Here is a 17,772-nt window from a genome sequence, read left to right on the forward strand (position 1 = left end):
GGTTAAAATCAACCTATTTCGTAATAATTTACCACAATGCAGAAAAGGAATAGAAACTGCCATGAAAACAGAGAAATAGACCAAATGCTAATAATTTAATGCAGTTTCCAGCGTGTGCAAAAGTGTCATGCACTGCGGTCTCCCACTCACCACGTTTTTCCTTTATCACAAAAAATTCACACATTCACTTTTCACAAAATTATGGTTTTTGTCATTATTAATAATAATTACCACTAATAAAGAACAAATGCACCATTTGAAAATCGTTTGAAAGCCTTTAAATGACTTCAGTCTACCTCTCGTTGTTAATTCCTGCATTCTTTCGCAACAACCATTTAACTCAATCACGCGGAAGAGCGAAACCAATACATGTAAGACAGCAATCCCCGAGCCGAGTCATCTTCCATTGGGAGATAACATGCAATTCAAGACCACAAGGGAAGATACCTGTGATCATGGCTCGCGTAAACAGTGTTGCCACGATCTATAACTCGTGTCATTTCTTTCCTTACTCTTTCTTTTTTTTAATAAAAAAAAAGAACTCTACCAAAAATTTAACATTTTCTGTCTGAAAAGTAAATAGCCAAAAACAAATACAAATTCCCCGTACAATTTATATTTTAATATCCGTTTCTCTTTCCGTTTTTAATTTTTATTTTATTTTATTTTTTACTTTTCTTTTTCTTCTATTAACATTCTCCAATTTCAAGTTTAAGAACCAGGATAACAATGTAACACAAGTAACGCATGTAACGTTTTTTACACCCCTCAACCCAAGGAAACGCACTGTCCACAACTGTCCTCTTTTTAACCACTTGACCCGATTTGTTTCCCTGTTCCGCAGGGTCGAGTGCGATTGAATTCACAGTGCTTGTAGAGATCAATGTGTAGTCTCACTTTCATAAAACCTCAATGGAGCGCGCCATCTCTTTTTTGCGATATAAACAAAATATGCCAAAAACATGTGCGCCTTATAGGTATTTACATTGTGTTGTTAACCCATTTTTGGCCATGTTCGCGCTAAGCTATGGCCACCATTGTTTATATGTGCAGGTCTTAGGCCACGTCCTCTTCCCACACCAAATTGTATGCGCATGACCAAAACGGGAAAATTGGGCGCTTTTGGAACAGCTCCTTTGTTTATAAATATAAATAATTAGATTATTACTACACCGAATATTAGGTCAAGAGGTGTTTTCCTTTGTATGTATTTCAGGAGAGCAAGTAACATCAACGGTTCTGTTAATAGTTGTTGTTTATTTGAGTATAGCGTCTCATTCAGCAGCGAGGCTATATGAGTCATAAACCTACAGGTAAACGTGGGATCCGTACTATATGAGTTCCAGCCAGGAACTGAATCCTTTTCTCGAAAAAAGTATCTGAACATAGTTCTTAACAGTTGAAGTTGGAACAATCCCTGTATTATACTTGGTATTGGGAAGCAGCGATGATACTGATTATTAATTTCGTGAACTGGAATCAATCAGCCCATGACCCGGCGTGACCTGAACAGACCAGGAGACTATGAAACATCGTCATACATGGAGAATTTGTATGACACTCTTAATATTGTTCTAATCCTTCCTGTGGGTCTAGTGCTTAGCACATGCGCCTTTGCTGTATATACTGCCGGGTTCGATTCCCGTTAGGGGATCACTACACTTTTAATTTAACTAGCATTTACGTTCATTAATTATCCATCTTCTTTAGCCGAAAGAACTTCGTCGTGAGACGTAAAACTAATGTTTGATTCCGTTCATTACATTCCTAAATGTAAATCTAGCAAACACGATCCTGTCTTCTCTTCTGTATTTTTTCTCTCTTGATATGTGTGTTTATGTATGTTTGTCAAAACATTGGACTGTAAGATAACAAGGTCTATTAAGAGTATAAACGCGTGAGAATTACTGAAAAGATATGTTATATGACATTCTTATAAGGAGTACTCAAAATTTAATCAAGTGAGCCCGTAAAACATGTGGCGTGGAATATAAGAGGTACACTCCGCATCAAAACATCGCGACAGCAAACACCGTGCTGCTAGACCACCCATTTGACATCTTGCTGTCACATAATAGTGTCTGGTAAAGACATATCCTCTCTCTCTCTCTCTCTCCTACTTTCGTCTCTCCCATATTAAAATCAGCAAACAACATAAGCGTATTATCGATAATATGAAAGCATAAAAGCGAGATGAAGCAAGATTCATAAGTTGATGGTGGAGAAACTTAAACTTACACACAATGAACACTTGAAACCGATATATATGTGTTGGACATTGATAGAGGAGTGAGGCAGTGAGAAAACAGGGGCGAAATGAATAAGATGATGATGATGGTGAAAAAGAAAGGAAACACAGATAAAAACATGGAATTTAAACTATTAAAAAAGGAACCCAACATTATAGTGTCCCGTTCCCAGAAATTCAACAGGAATGTAGAAGTAACGTTTGGATTATATATATTTTCTCAAGACTATTTGAATATGTAGAGGATGCTTGAAAAAATGCATTAAGTCACTGACAAAATCAATACCAAACTTGGTGGTCATAAATACTCAATTTCCAGTGAAATTGTAGAGCTCTGAGATACATATAGAATAATGTCAGATGTTTAACACATGGTTTGTTTGCACGTGGTTCGGTTACAAATTCGGTGGTGTTCATTGAAAATACTGAACCGAAATACATTATAATAAACCAAATAGGTAGCGTAGGTTATATCTTACATTCCGGACTACTAATGCAAACTGAGCACACAAAACAAAGAAAAAAAACGTAAATGAGTACCTTTTACTGCTAAATTTCTATTAGAAAGAGCCAATATTAGAACTCCAATGAAGTTTCGAACTGTCATGGTAATCCCCGTAGGTGTTGTTTGCCCTTTCCCAACCAACATTCGTAAATCGTCTCCGTGATACAGGTGTGAGCTTCTACCTTCTTAAGGATTGCTAGTTTAGTATAAGAAGTCACTCTTCTATTCTTCACGATCGCTTTGTAGAAACTCTTTGACTTGAAACGGATTTGAACCTATGTTGACTAGCTGTTTTACTCGTAAATCCAGCCCGCTACCCCTATACTATCTTGAGGCTTAAACTAATAAGCCAAATATTGCTAAGTTCAGCCCTGATGTTTGGAATGAACTGGTAAGGTTCTTCTTGTAATGATATTTACACCAAAGTGCATGCCGACATTCATTTACTCGATCACTTGGAGACAAATTATTACCCACTAATAAATTAAATAACATACAATCTAGGAAAAATTACACAAAAGGCAACACATTATACAGTAATTTTGCAAATTCAAATTCAAATCCAAAAGTACGCTAATAATAATAATAGTAATAAAAGTAACAACAATAAATGTTCACCTTCACTGTATAGTTATCACTTGAACGAACTACTTACGTCTTGGTGAGCGTGGACATGGGTTCGAGCCCGTTGGAGACTACTGAACACAGTGGTTCTTAATATAGTTTAGCCACAATTGAAAGTTCCGTCGTTAGGAGCTCAGGTGTTCGGTTTAATCTTTCGTAGCAATTAGTGATAATGTGAAGTACTGATAATATTTTTGTCTTTGCATATTGCTTTATTCTTCTCTTCATTTTGAAAGAGAAGAATATCTGAATAAATGTAACCATAATTCCTCTTATTTTGAATGTAACAATCATTTGCAATTAGTAAAGAACAAACATTTAACGCTCCGACGTAGCTGCAAAAAGCAAATAAAAAGGGGAAGCAGTGGGGATCCAATCCATACTCATGGTCATTGAAAATACTATAACCACATGCATTAAACCTCTACAGCGTTTGCACACGTCCCCGGCAATGCCGGAACCGGAACCGGGCTGCTTTGCACACGCGGCCGGCAAAATCGGTTCCGGCGCTGCTTTGTACACACATCCCGGTAGTGCCGGTGTCGAGAAGTAGTTTGAGTTTGAACGTGAAGGAGAGAACATGAGTCCAGCAATAAACAAACGATATCTCCTTGCCTTGCTGGACTTACGGCGAAGAAAGAGGAAAAAAAGCAGAACTAGAAAGATTTGGATCTATCCATTGTTGACATTGCGTCATGTGGAATTTTCGTTTTATACATTATATGAAAAGCTGCGGAAATATGATTCGAATTTTTTAAAATTACTTTCGCATATCAAAACAAACGTTTGATTTCTTATTACAACGAACTAGTAATCATATTTAGCGCCAAAATACATAAATGAGATACTGCATTCCTGCAACCTTTGTTATGCTTGGGAATGCCGACTTCTTCGATTATGATGGAGATTTAAACCCTTATTTTCTTATTATGGAGGTTATTCATACCTTATATACTGGGTTGCATAATTAACAGGATAAACACTGGGCAACTCTCCTAGATTCATAATTTCTTCGTATCTCCATTTTATTCATTTCCGCCATGTTGATTTTTATTATGACTTCACGTATGCTAGAGACATATTCTCTATCAAAACGAATCCAATGACTCCTTTGTTTAAATCGTTTTAGTAAGGTTCGGCTGTATAAGATAAGATATATGTGAAACTCACTTCCAGCGTTGCCGTAGTTGGGCAATTCAAACAAGATCCGAATTTCCCTTGCTGAGAATTTATGTAAATAGCAAGCCGCTATATTTGTGGTGGGGTACCTCAAAGCCATTTTGAGTATTCATTCTTCATTATATATTGAAGTGACGTGAGAAAAAGAAAGTAACAGACAAAACTGAAGTAAACAAAAAAAATAAAAAAAACAGGAAAAGAAACAAGAATAGACAACGCCTTATCACTCACTCACTGTAGCTAGATTGAAGAAACCTATCAGTAAGCCGGCTCCAGCATTACCGGCTGCGTGTGAATCCACGCTTAAGAAAGCATTGCCGCCGACAAAACCGGAGCCGGAGCTGACAGTGACATTGTCGGCAGCTAGGCCGACTGCATTTGCCGGTCCCGGGAGTTTCACCAGCTTTTTTGCTGGGTCGGAATGTGAGTGCAAGCTACCATTTGATTACATTGTCGCCGATTCCATCGGAACCGGACCCGGCATTGCCGAGGACGTGTGCAAACGCTGTTAGTAGTAGTTTTGCGTCACCCTATCGATTTTTTTTAAATTCTCACTCAGGGGTCATAGCAAAATTTTACGATTCTGATAAGCTGATAGAGGTCACGTGGTCTTACGCCTCAGCCTCGCGGGAAATTCAAAATTATTCACGCCACCAGGTCACGTGGTATGACGTAACAAGGTTACATGGTTTTAGGCCCCGCCCTCGCGGGTAATTTATAATAAGCCCCTCACTCTCTTTTACGACCAGGATTTTTGAATTATGGACTAGGGCTGTTTATCTCGTTCCTTTTTATGTGCATAAAATTTAGAGATGTTTATCTTCTTTGAGGAGTTATTATTACCTTATATCATTATATGGTTGAGAACAAGATATTGGGGATATGTATAGTCCACCTTAAAGTTTGCTTTTACGGTATACAGTTTGGAGGTATTTGACCTCTTTGTTAATGTTTCATTACTTTACGGATCACTATGTGAGGTCGGTCACGTGGTGTGACATCAAGAGGTTACATGGTTTTAGGCCACACCCTTGCGGTAATTCAAAATTAGTCCTTCACCTTCTTTTATGACGTCATTAAGACGAGATTTTTGAATCGGAGGTTATGGTATTCTATCTCGTTTCCTTTTATGGTATAATATCACCGAAAAATAAATTTCGGACGCTTTTGATCTATTTATCCTCTTTGATGAAGTCTTGTTACGTTATATCGTTATATGATTGAGTACGGAGTCCTGAACAGAAGTACATTAATGTCCCTTGGAGATATATATATAAGTCCACCTTAAATTTGTAAATTGTCAAATTTTCAGTTTTAGTATGGTATCGTAGGGCCATGGTATGTACCTCGTCATTCATCCCGTTCCCTTTTATAAATATGAAATTGCCGAAATGGAAGGTTATTGACCTCATATATTCTCTTTAATGATGATTTATTATGTTATGAATCAGTATAGAAATCGAGGACATGGTTACATTATCGCACTTCTCTAAAATTTCGGGAGATGTGTATCGGATCACCGTCAAATTTTGGAAATTACTAAATTTTAAAATTTAGTATAACAACTTATGTAGGGTGATGTATAGTACTCACCAATAATATATAAATTGGAAATTTTTGTCCCCTTTAATGAAGGTTTATTACATAGTGTGTACATTATATTTCATAGGAAAGGAGTACGTCATTATGATGCTATATTTACTCTTTGCTAAATTCTGATTATTGTTGCTCCAATCTGATTGGTTCATTGTAATAATTATTAACCATACTAAATGAATGAGGCAACGATTAGCTGTTCTTTATTATGATTTCGAAACATTGTCCACGGTTTGAACTACTTTTTAAACGTTCAGCACTTAGTTATTCAGTTCAATTCAACAAGTGTTTAGTTGATGGAAACTTAGTGTGATCAGATTCTTTTTTATCTATACTACTCCGGTTCTTTGAGAAACGGTTCTTTTTCAGTGTGTGCAAGAATTTTCAAATTAAAAATTTTCCAAATAAAAAAATCAATTCAAAATTTTTGAACTAAAAATTTTAAACAAAATTTTCAAACTATTTTATCAATCAAAAAAAATCAAACTTAACATTTCCAAATAAAAGGTTTCAAATTAAAAAATTTCAAATCAAAATTTCTAAAGAAACAAACAAAATTTTAGATATAAATTTTCAAACTAAGTAATTTAAAACTATAGTTTTAAGACAAAAAAGTTCAATATTAAATTTTCAAACTAAAAGTTTTAAATAAAAAAGCTTTAAAGAAATTCTCAACATAAATTTGAAAATGATCACTTATTTAGATTGCATTAACGATAACTTTATTCAATGACTTCAGACTGTGAATTGTAACTAAAGTTAAAAATGTTCATACATATCAATTGGTTATAATTATTAGCTGTTAGGTGCCCTTCATTTAAAAAAAAAAAAAAAAACTTCATTCTTCAGGGAAAAAAAAACACTGACAATCCGAAAATTAATCAAACTTTATCCGATTTTCTACTATTTGATTAACAAGTAAATGGTTTTCAACTATTTGATTAATAAATAAATGGTTCTCATTGATTCCACTCGTTAGGCTACAAAGCTAAGATTCAAAATGTGAAATAAGTTACTATTACAAAGGGCTACAACAATTATTTATCAGGTTTCAAACCTAAAACTTCGAGTTAGAGGTAGGGACTAAGCAATCATATTACAGCCAATAATTGTGATGAACCTTTCAAATCACCACGTACATGACCAAGAAAATATGAAAAAATAATAAATTCATTTTATTTAAAAAATTGGAAAATGGAAAACATTATTTATTTAACATAGTTTATTCTTGTGTATGTATACCAGATAAAAATATACATAAGTTGCCGCTAAATGACCTATGGAGTGTCTAGCTATCATTTTGTTTCATCTTAATTATATTTTAGAATTAAAGTGACAACTATTTCAAAGCTTTGGAATAAATTTATCTAAATACTCTTTGAATGGATCTTTAAATCTCCATTTGTGTTGCAGTTAGCCTAATCATACAAGTAATGTAAATAAACACTCATTATCATAAAATTAAATAGTGTGTCGAGTATTTCTTAAGACGATCACCCATAGGTTGAAGAAAGGTATGAATCGAGTACTAATAAGTGATTACGAAAGAAATCAGTATTCGTAAAAACAATTCCTGCTTTAAGTATGTAGTATTGGTGACAAGAGCTCAGTCACTTTGAAAGAAAGATTTATTTACATCTTAGGGCAGCATTGCTGGTTAGGGCAGCAACACTATTAGGGCAGCAACACAAAGAACTGCACTAGAAACAAGTGAGGATTTTGCATTATACTTCTGCAAAATCCCCGATGAATAAGCAGACAACTCGCGAAAACAAAATGACACACTCGAGGAAAGAAACACGTGTTTTCTAATTCTGTAAACTAGTTCTCGATTATCTTATCAATATTTGGAAGAGTACTTTCTCGGTTTCTGTGTTTCGTGATGACATATTCTTTTACTTCCTCTCCTACATACCATATGATTATGTTCGTACATTGTAATATTACCGTATTCACATTGGAATTATAATTATTTTATTACTACCTCATTTCGTTTTTAGTCGGCCAGGATAGCCGTGTGGTCTAGAGGGCTAGACAATAACATATTAGGCATCCCGGGTTCCAATCCCGCCTCCGACATTTTTGTTGTACTTTTCACCTTACATTTCGTTGTAATCTTTCTCTTTCACAGTGCTTCGGATCCCACTTTACACTCCTACAGAGATTCGGAGCTGACACATGACATAAAAATGGCATCACTTAATTTCGTTTTTCAAATGCATCAATATTTTGTGACATTGCTAACATTTTGCTATGTTATATTATCTGTGTTATGCATTTGAACTAAATTCGTAGCATGAGACACAGATTCCTTTATTACCATCTGTTGCCACATATCATACTTGTCCATTGTACATTTTCAGCACACGTAGCTCCAATTGTGTGCAACACTGTACCACTACACTTCACTGTTTTGTTTAGTGATAATAGTGCATTTCAAATCTGTGCACACTTGTATATAGTGCTATTTCAAACAAAATATTTTATGTTGAGTTGGCAACACTGCTTCGCCTATGGCAACACTGTTTATGGTTTACGATAGGGCATTGTGTTCTCATTATATTGAGCAACTTTTGTTTTGATTACTTTAACGGTTTTCCAGATATTTACTTTAAACGTACATAATTCCAGGGTATAATTTTTTGGATATTCAAATTTTGAAGCCCCGTAGCTCCTACCCTTCTCGTCCATAGCACCTTAGATTTTGCTAATTTTCTTTTGTCAGATGGCAATCAGATTTTAGCGACAACTTGTGGGACCCTCCCGTGTGAGTGCAATTTCCGGAGGGAGTGTTATACAGGGTGTATCAGACCACCCATCCCAGGCATTTTTCTCGGCTCCAATGCACGTAGACACTTCAAAGAAAAAAAAAAATGAATTACCAAATCGTATGCGAAGAATCAAATGGTGATGCTTTTATATCCAATAACGTAGTGAAAATACCTCAACGGGGTTCAACTCTAAAATTTCAAATGGAAAGTGGTACCAATTTCAATTTCTTTGGAAGTATTAATAAAAACGAAACAACTTTTACAGGAAACACTTTTCGTTAAATGCTGGGGTTTAGCATCTATGTCTTGTTATTTGTTGTAGAATTGCTATTATCAGACCACCTGTCCCAAACATTTTTCTAGGCTCGTAATGCACGTATACACTTCAAACAAAAATTGAATTATCAAATTGTATGTGAAGAATCAAACGGTGATGTTTCATCATTCAGTGGCGTAGCGGAAATACCTCCACGGGGGGTCAACTCCAAAATTTCAAAATGAAAGTGGTATGAATTTCGATTTCTTTGGAAGTGTAATTGAAAGAGAAACAACTTCTACAGAAAACATTTTTCTTTAAACTCTCTCGTTTGGCATCTATGTCTGTTATTTGTTGTTGAATTGCAGCTACAGAACAACACTTTTAGTTGACAATGATTCGAAAGAACACCAGATAACATGCGTCTTATCAAATAGTACTGTTGAAAACTCTTTAGAGCATTCAGTATCAACCCTTGTAAATTTTGCAGGTTTTGTCGCATTTTTAGACTTTCACTCAATCACCTATTGCGTCAAGACTATTTATCGGAGGATCATGGTTTATACTTCGTCGTTTTTGCATAAAGAAAGCTTTCCAACTGTACTAGTCAAATTTCCCTATTATAAGAAAGGAAATTTTCTCTCAAATTGGGAAAAGGATTTTTTGAAAGAAAAAGTCCACGTTTCCCGCGAATTTCTCTCTTCAGATACACAACACGGACATTCGAATGCTACTAGAAAAAATATTTTGCTTTATTCCAAATAAATCGAGGTATGAGCCATGATCCTGAGGTAAAAAGTCTTAGTGCTAAAATTCATTTAGTATTTTTCCCGATACATTTTTTCCTAATAACTACTAATCTATTGTTATTCAATAAGCTTTAGCGTCAAGACTCTTTACTGTAGGATCATGGTTTGTATCTCGTTGTGTTCATAGTAAAGCAATGTTTCCAACTGTATCACTCTAATTCCAATATTATTTACCAAAAGTGAAAAAAATCTGCTTAAAGTGAGAAAAATATTTTTTTTAAAGAAAAATCCTATTTTCGGGAATAATTTGTTCCCCAGGTACTTACTAACGCCACGTGAGTGATACCGTTTGAAATATTGTATTATTGCAAACAAAATGAGGTACGAACCATGATAGTACAATGAATACTCTTGACGCTAGAGCTTATTGAATGACAATATATTCATAATTATTACGAAAAATGGGGAGGGAAATTTAGTATATCAGTCCTAGCACCAAGACTATTTATTATAGGATAACGGTTTGTACCTAATTTTGTTTGCAATGAAGAAATGATTCAAACAGTACTATTTCTATGTCCCTATCGTATATCTGAGGGGAGAAATCCCACTCAAAATATATTAAAAACTAGCGGAAAATACATTTTGTTTTAAAAAGAGTTCCCTTTTCGGAAATTTATGCCCTCAGGTACATGACAGTACCACGGGAGTGGTACCGTTGAAAACGTTGCTTCATTACAAACAAAATGAGGTACCAACCATGATCCTACAAAATTTAGAGATGACACTGTAGCTACTTTACTAAACACATTGACTAAAAATGTGTAATAGGGGAAACATTCAGAATATTTTTGAAAAATTCAGAATATTTTGGATTTTTTTTTAAATAAAGCTCGAAAATATACACTTTTCTTTTTCCTTAGTCCATGTTTGTGATGTCACTGCCCCTAGGCATCGCATGCATCACTGCAAAATGCCCACGAAACATGTTATTTGATTTTTCCCCGCTTGAATGAATGCAAAAAAAAAAAAAAAACGGTTTGGAAAGCGTTATTAGAGATATATAATGCAAATTCTGAAGATCGGCGCTATGGTCCATATACAGTATAAGCCATGAACTGTAAAAGGGTTTAAACGTTACGACATATCTCGTGGACGTATCAACAAACGAAATCAATAATACAGGAGAATACGTAATTTAAATACCGGGGTCGGAACCAATTTATAACAAAAAAGAAAAAAAACAGAGAAAAACACTCTTTGTTGTCAAGTAAAACTATGCATGAAACAATTTTTTAAAGCCCCAACAATAAAACATCCAAAAAACTTGTGAAATTACTGCGATTCTTCTGGCTCCTTAACGGACTTTAACTTACGTAAACATTTTAATAGAAATCACTTTTAGGAACTTATTACACACATATATTTATTAGATTAGTACAAATAAAGAAACTGAAGATAATAAATAAATAATGTGAACTGTAAGTTCTGAACGTTCTCATCAATGTATCATACTTGGACAAAAAAAAAAAAAAAAACTCACAATAAATGTTCAAAGGATCGTTGAGCACCTGTGATCCACATGTAATGCATACCGGTACATTGTTGACGGCTCTTAACGCTTCATTTGCACCTAGTCCTTGGCAGACTCACAGGTCCTTTCCACCATATCCTCCCCGCTCTTGGTATACCAACTTCTTCACACGTCCCCAAAAGAAAAAGAAATTGAGCGGAGTTAGGTCTGAAAAACGAGCTGGCCAAAAAAAATGGGCCTCCTCTTCCGATCCGCCTATTTGGGAATAAACGTGCAACAGTTTGTCTGGCAACTCTCGCAAAATGAGCAGAGCAACCGTCTTGTAGCCACATCATTTCACGAGTTGTTAGTGGAATGTCTTCCAATAGCTCATAAATAACATCTGGAGCTCTTTCGTGGCTAAGCGCTTAACATACGCGCTTTTGGCGTGGGAGACCCGTGTTCGATTCCCGGCGGGAGCTCATGTGGTTCGGATTCCACGTTAATCAGTAGGTCCACGTCTCATATAGCATCGCTGCTGAAAGGGGCGTTAAACTCAAAAACAACAACAAAAAAGAACATCTAACAAAAAGTTAGCATACCGTACCCCTGTTAAAGTACCTTCAAAGAAATGGGGTCCAATTATTTGGCCTCCCACTATACCACACCAGACATTTAAACTCCAGATATGTTAATTGTCTACTTCACGTACCCAGTGAGGATTCTCGCTGGACCAGTATTGAGCGTTGTATATGTTGACACATCCGTTACTCTTGAAGGTCGTCTCATCCCAAGCTTACTAGAGAACAGGATGCCTCTTCTCCATGCTGCACGGTCATAGGCTGTCCTGGAATGACGTCAGGTATAGACCCTTGAAGGGCGCAAAAAAAAAAAAAATGTCGTCTGCTTTTTTTCCGCTTAAGAATAAGGAAGAGGGTTTTCGCGTGAGAATCCCCATACAGAATTAACTTTACATAGTAAAATACTTTTTTGTTACTTGCATGCAGAGTCGAACTTAAGTGTCTGTAATTTACTACATAGAATAATGATAAAAAAGAATTTATAATAATTGTGTTTTACGATAATATTCGATTGTTAGAAACCTTACCTCACTGGACAATTTTCCTTATTTTTTTCTTCCGCTTGTCCTGAGAACTTCCGTCTCATTTTACAGAAACCTTAACACTTTTCTGTTTTGCCAAACTATTCAGAAACTTAATTCTGACAAATGTTCTCATTCGCACAAATGTAGTCACTATTTCAAATTGACGTTAGCATTACTGCCACAAATAATTCCCTTCAGACATTTCATGGTATCTTTTCCCCTGCGTACTGTTCTTCCATGGTATAATGAAAATTGTTTTTCCTTATATTTTACACACGAAAGCCATTCTTCAGTCGGCTGTGTGAGATGGCCATAAGACAAGCTCTGAGTTAGGGGTGTAGCCAGCAGGTTTGTCTAGGGGGGCCGTCATTTTTAGGGGAGGGCAGCTACAATTTACAAAACCAAAATATGAGTTACAGTTAGTGATTTTGAGGCCTGAAAAAACGGAAATTTTAGGTTTCCGTCCGGAAAACTAAAAACACCTTTTTTTAGTTTTTGTTTTTGCTTTTTTGTCCATAAATATTGTGTACCAGGTAGATTTTTATACTTAACCAAGAACTATAGCTCCGGACCAAACTTGTGCCTTTTTGCATAACTATTACAATTTAAACCATTGTATACAGAACCTATCTACATAAGACTGATTTTCTTTGAAATTTCACTTAATTTCTTTGAGATTTTCTGACAAAAATATTTATTTATTATTCATGACTAAAGAAACACCATATAAATTCTCATATTGGCATAAATTGACAATTTTTATAAAATAGGCTTATATAAAATATGTTCATGGTTCATATTGGACATTATCCGCACAGGAGCACTAGATCAAACAATTGTAGCAAATATGGTAGCAAGCTGTGTATTTGGTCATTCCTTACACGGAAGAGATACCGTGCTATTGTTCGTTTGGTAAGGAGCGGTAAATAATTTACCGATTATTAATTATATGTAAACTGTTATTTTTAAATGACTGAAGGGAGGTAATATTACGATGATGTTTTAAAAGCTAAACGAGCTAATCTTACGATGATGTTTTAAAAGCTGCTCATTTCGGGGGTTCAGGAAATCATTTGAGGGGGCCTGGCCCCGACGGGACCCCTCGCGGCTACACCCCTGCTTTGCATCCAGGGTGTAATGATGGTGAAGAGTGATGAACGGGAACATTTTTATTGTATTGATTACTTAAATGAGTTTTGTAAGCCAACCTGTTATATACGCCAGTCCATCTTCTTCCATTACTGATTTTGTCTCAATGTCGCACACTTCACTTAAGAACACCTTTGTCTTCGGTCAATGTCTTCAGCATTTCATCAGTACATGCAGCACCGCATTTTGAAAGAAATTTGCTTGAAATAAGTTATTCATTTTCGACAGTATTTGTGTTTTTGTTAGTTTCCAGTACGCCAGGGTTATTGCCTGAAATAATCACTTTAACTCTATTTAATGCATTTAAAGCTATAGAATGATCATAGAGTCCTTAACTGTCTTCAAAGTGCTGGGTCTACGCGTGAGTATTACGATCTTCACCGACTCCCTACGAACAAAAACCGAAGTGTTTCGAGGCAACCTGTTCTGTAGTAACCTTGGCCTGATCCAGTCATCCGTCCACAGAATGTTCTGGTAAAAGCATGTGTTTCTGGCGCTCATCCACTGACAAAAGTGCAGAATCTTAAACCGTCATGTGGCTCATACCAGCATCCTTGGCTAATTGTCTTGTCGAGATTTGGGGATCCATATGGACTGCAGCATGGATGTCGGGAGACCGTTTATCCTGAACACGGCGCCTGATCTGCTGTTGTTTGTTGTGTGAGGATGGACGTGCCCAGTCCTCTGCACATGAAGTGCTAAGCTCCGAAATACTTTTTCGAGCACTATTGGGAAACCGTTCACCATACAGCCGCGTGGCCTCGTGATAATTCTGCCGACATTCACCCAACACCATTAACACGTCAAAAGCTTCGATATTCAAAAACATCGCATTGGTTCCCTCAAGCACACCCAATAATAGGTAATAGGAGTGAAATCAACAAACATTCAACTCTCTATCTCTTAACTATAATAAACAAATATTCAACTGTTTTATTTCGGAATTTTTCGTTTCTCTTTCCACTTCGTCATATGACACCCGACATCCATGCTGCAATGTCTTTTTCGTCACAAACAACCATCATACAAAATTTATCCTTTCTCTTTCTCTCTCTCTCTCTCTCTTTTACAGCTTCTTCTTTTTATCCTTGACCCCCTTCTTCACCTGTGTCTCGTTCCTTTTTCTTCGTAACCCCTTCTTCACCTGCGTCTCAACCGCTTGTTTTAATTCTTCAGACTTCCTTCCATCATCCCTCCTTTTGGTATCTTTTTCTTTCAATTCAATATCACTTTTTCGTTTTTCCTCCTTGACTAATTCTTCTATCTTTTCGCCTTCTCTTTTATCTTTACATCTTTATTATTCTACTATCTACTATTCTGTATTGTTTTCTTCTGTTTCTTTCTTTCGTTACTTTATTTTCTATGCTCACCTGTTTACCATATTTGTTTTGGACTTCTTCTATTATTCTTATTCTGTCCTTTTCTCCTATTATTGTTACCTCGTAGGTATCCCCTGATTCATACTAATGTGTTTCGTTTCTTCTACCAGGTTGTCGGTGTGACGTCTACAGGCCTGATTCCTCTTCTATCGATTTTCATGTTCAAGATTCTCGTGTTTTACCTCTGAATTTTCTTTTACTAAATGAATTCGATTAGTTACCAGTGGACATATTTTCTTCTCTGTATTGGCTACCTGAATGGAGCTTAAGATAAAATCTCCATTGAGTTAAAGTTTTGTTCACCTTCTACATTCTTATTTGCTGGTTGTAATTCAGAAAGGGTTAAGGTCCTGTATTCAATCTGAATGTATTCATCAGGTAATGCATTGATTCTTTTTTTGTATCTATTTACATACTTTTTTGGACAATACTATGCAAAAGGATTATATTTGATGATGCAATTTCTACATTGTGCGCCTCTAGCTGGAACTTGAAATCTAAAGTTTTGTTTCCCGAATGCTACACCAGCATATCGATAACATCCATATTTTCCTGTGGTATTTTTTTGCTCGGAACTTATTGATTTCATGTTGTTTGTCTTGGTACGATTTTAATTTCTTTCATTGATCTATTGCAGTATTCACTTATAGCGAGAAAAATTGCTTTTGTACACTTATTTAACAATGCACATCGCATAGATATAGCAAATCAGGTAGAATTACAGAAAAAAAGAAGTATCTATATTTTACAAATTGGATTTAAGAGTGGAACAAATGAATACTACAGCTCTGTCCGCGTTACTGACCTTTATTCCGGCCTAATTATCTGTTCCATGGTGGCAGCCTGTGCTGAAAGGAAACAAAATCTTTGAAAGGATGATTAGGCCTCCACCAGAAATTATAAAGCTCGTGGTGACGTATTAAGACGGAAGGGGGATGTAAGGTGGCAATGCATTCCCTTATTTCAGGTGGGGAGTTTAATGGCGCCCAACTTTTTGTTTTGCACAAATTAGTACCTAGCTGAAGAGTGCAAATTATTTGACGAAAGTAAATCTAGGAAGTTTTAAAGATACGAATATTACTGCACATTCCTGAGGATAAAGGGGTAGCCCCGACATTTTAACACATTCAGTTGCCTCTTGGTAAAAAGATGTAAAATTGTTCCAAAACAAGCCTGAAATATTTATTTGGAATGTGAAATTTATAGACAATCTGGTACGCATTCAGATGGACAAGGCCTCATCAGATACCTCACGATCGTCTCTCGCATTCTACAGGGAGATGGAGGAGGCAAGTGGTATACAGGTGATAGCTTTCAAAGAGGTACCTGTTAAATCTCCAGATGAAAGTCTTATGGACTATTGTGGATTTGGAATACTGAAGCGGGCTTTGGGAAAACGGCGTTTGACAACTGTGGAAGGACTTTGGAAAGCTGTGCAAAGGAAATGGGACAAGATTCCCCTCCCAGTTCTTCAGAGAAGCCTATTACAATGGAAATTCCGCTGTCGGCTATTGTTAGGAACCAAGGAAAACACATCGAGCACTTACGCACCTGGCGCCATGGATTCTTCTAAGTTTTTAGGACAAATGTAGGCTAAACAACCTGTGTACAATGTGTTTAGTCTGCTCTTCATAGCTCCGAGAATGAGAGACAGACTGATGACAATACTTCAACCGAGAGTATTGCTGTAGTGCAAAGTACTGGTTGGATAAAGAGTCATACTTAAAAACCAAGTTTAGTTGCAACAGTTTGTGAAATTCTGTCATCCTTTCCCTCGAAACCCAGTTCTGCTAATTGTTGATAGACATGGCAATCATAATAAACTGAAAGTGATTCAATATTCGAGGGATCACAATATTCACTGCTCAGTACTCCTCCGCAAATCACTCATAAGACTCCTCCCATTGACAGGCGTTTTATGAAACCGTTTAAAGGAGCATACAATGAAACGTGTTCACTGTGGAAGCGCAAGAATACTGCAATAAAGATATCGAATAAAGTGTAGCACTACTTGTTGCAGAGACACGTCGAATGGTGTGTCGCATGGACATTGCTCTCAATGGAATTGCGTGCAACGGAATATATCCGCTGAACCCTCAAATATTCAAAGACACCGAATATCTGTCCGCAAACGTGATTCGTGTTACAAGATGTTACACTAAGCCTACCTGTAGAGATCCACAACTTTGAACTTCGGCAGCGATTGAGGAAAAGAGGGCTACATCTTGTTCGCTGTCTGCAGCAGCTCCACGTTCTCCACATATGACCGAGGAATCAAAATCTTCTGGTCCATCAACTAGTAAAGAGCTCTCCTCTAGTGAACAGTTACCATCATTGCCCGAAAATCGCTAGAGATGTTTAGCATCACGAACCAGAAGAAATGGAGGGAGTGCGATACTAACATCTTCACCATATAAGACTCAAATTGAAAGAAAATCGATTTCAGCACACAAACTACCAAAGGAAGATAGCAAGAAGCAAATGAACCACTACACGGACAAAGAGAAAATACGACCAGACGAACAGAAGAGTACCACTGAATACAGAATTTGTGATGAACCGTTCTATGAATCCTGCGATGGTTGGGCTCACGAAACTGCACCCCTATCGAATCAACAGATGTCCATTACACATGTGATGACTGTCAGCTTCGTGACTTTCATTTCTTGTTCATATCGCTCCTTCTAAGTGTCTAGAA

This window comes from Thermobia domestica, chromosome 6 (genome assembly GCF_964235325.1).
Source record: "Thermobia domestica chromosome 6, izTheDome1.hap1.1, whole genome shotgun sequence".
In the NCBI taxonomy this organism is placed as follows: Eukaryota; Metazoa; Arthropoda; class Insecta; order Zygentoma; family Lepismatidae; genus Thermobia; species Thermobia domestica.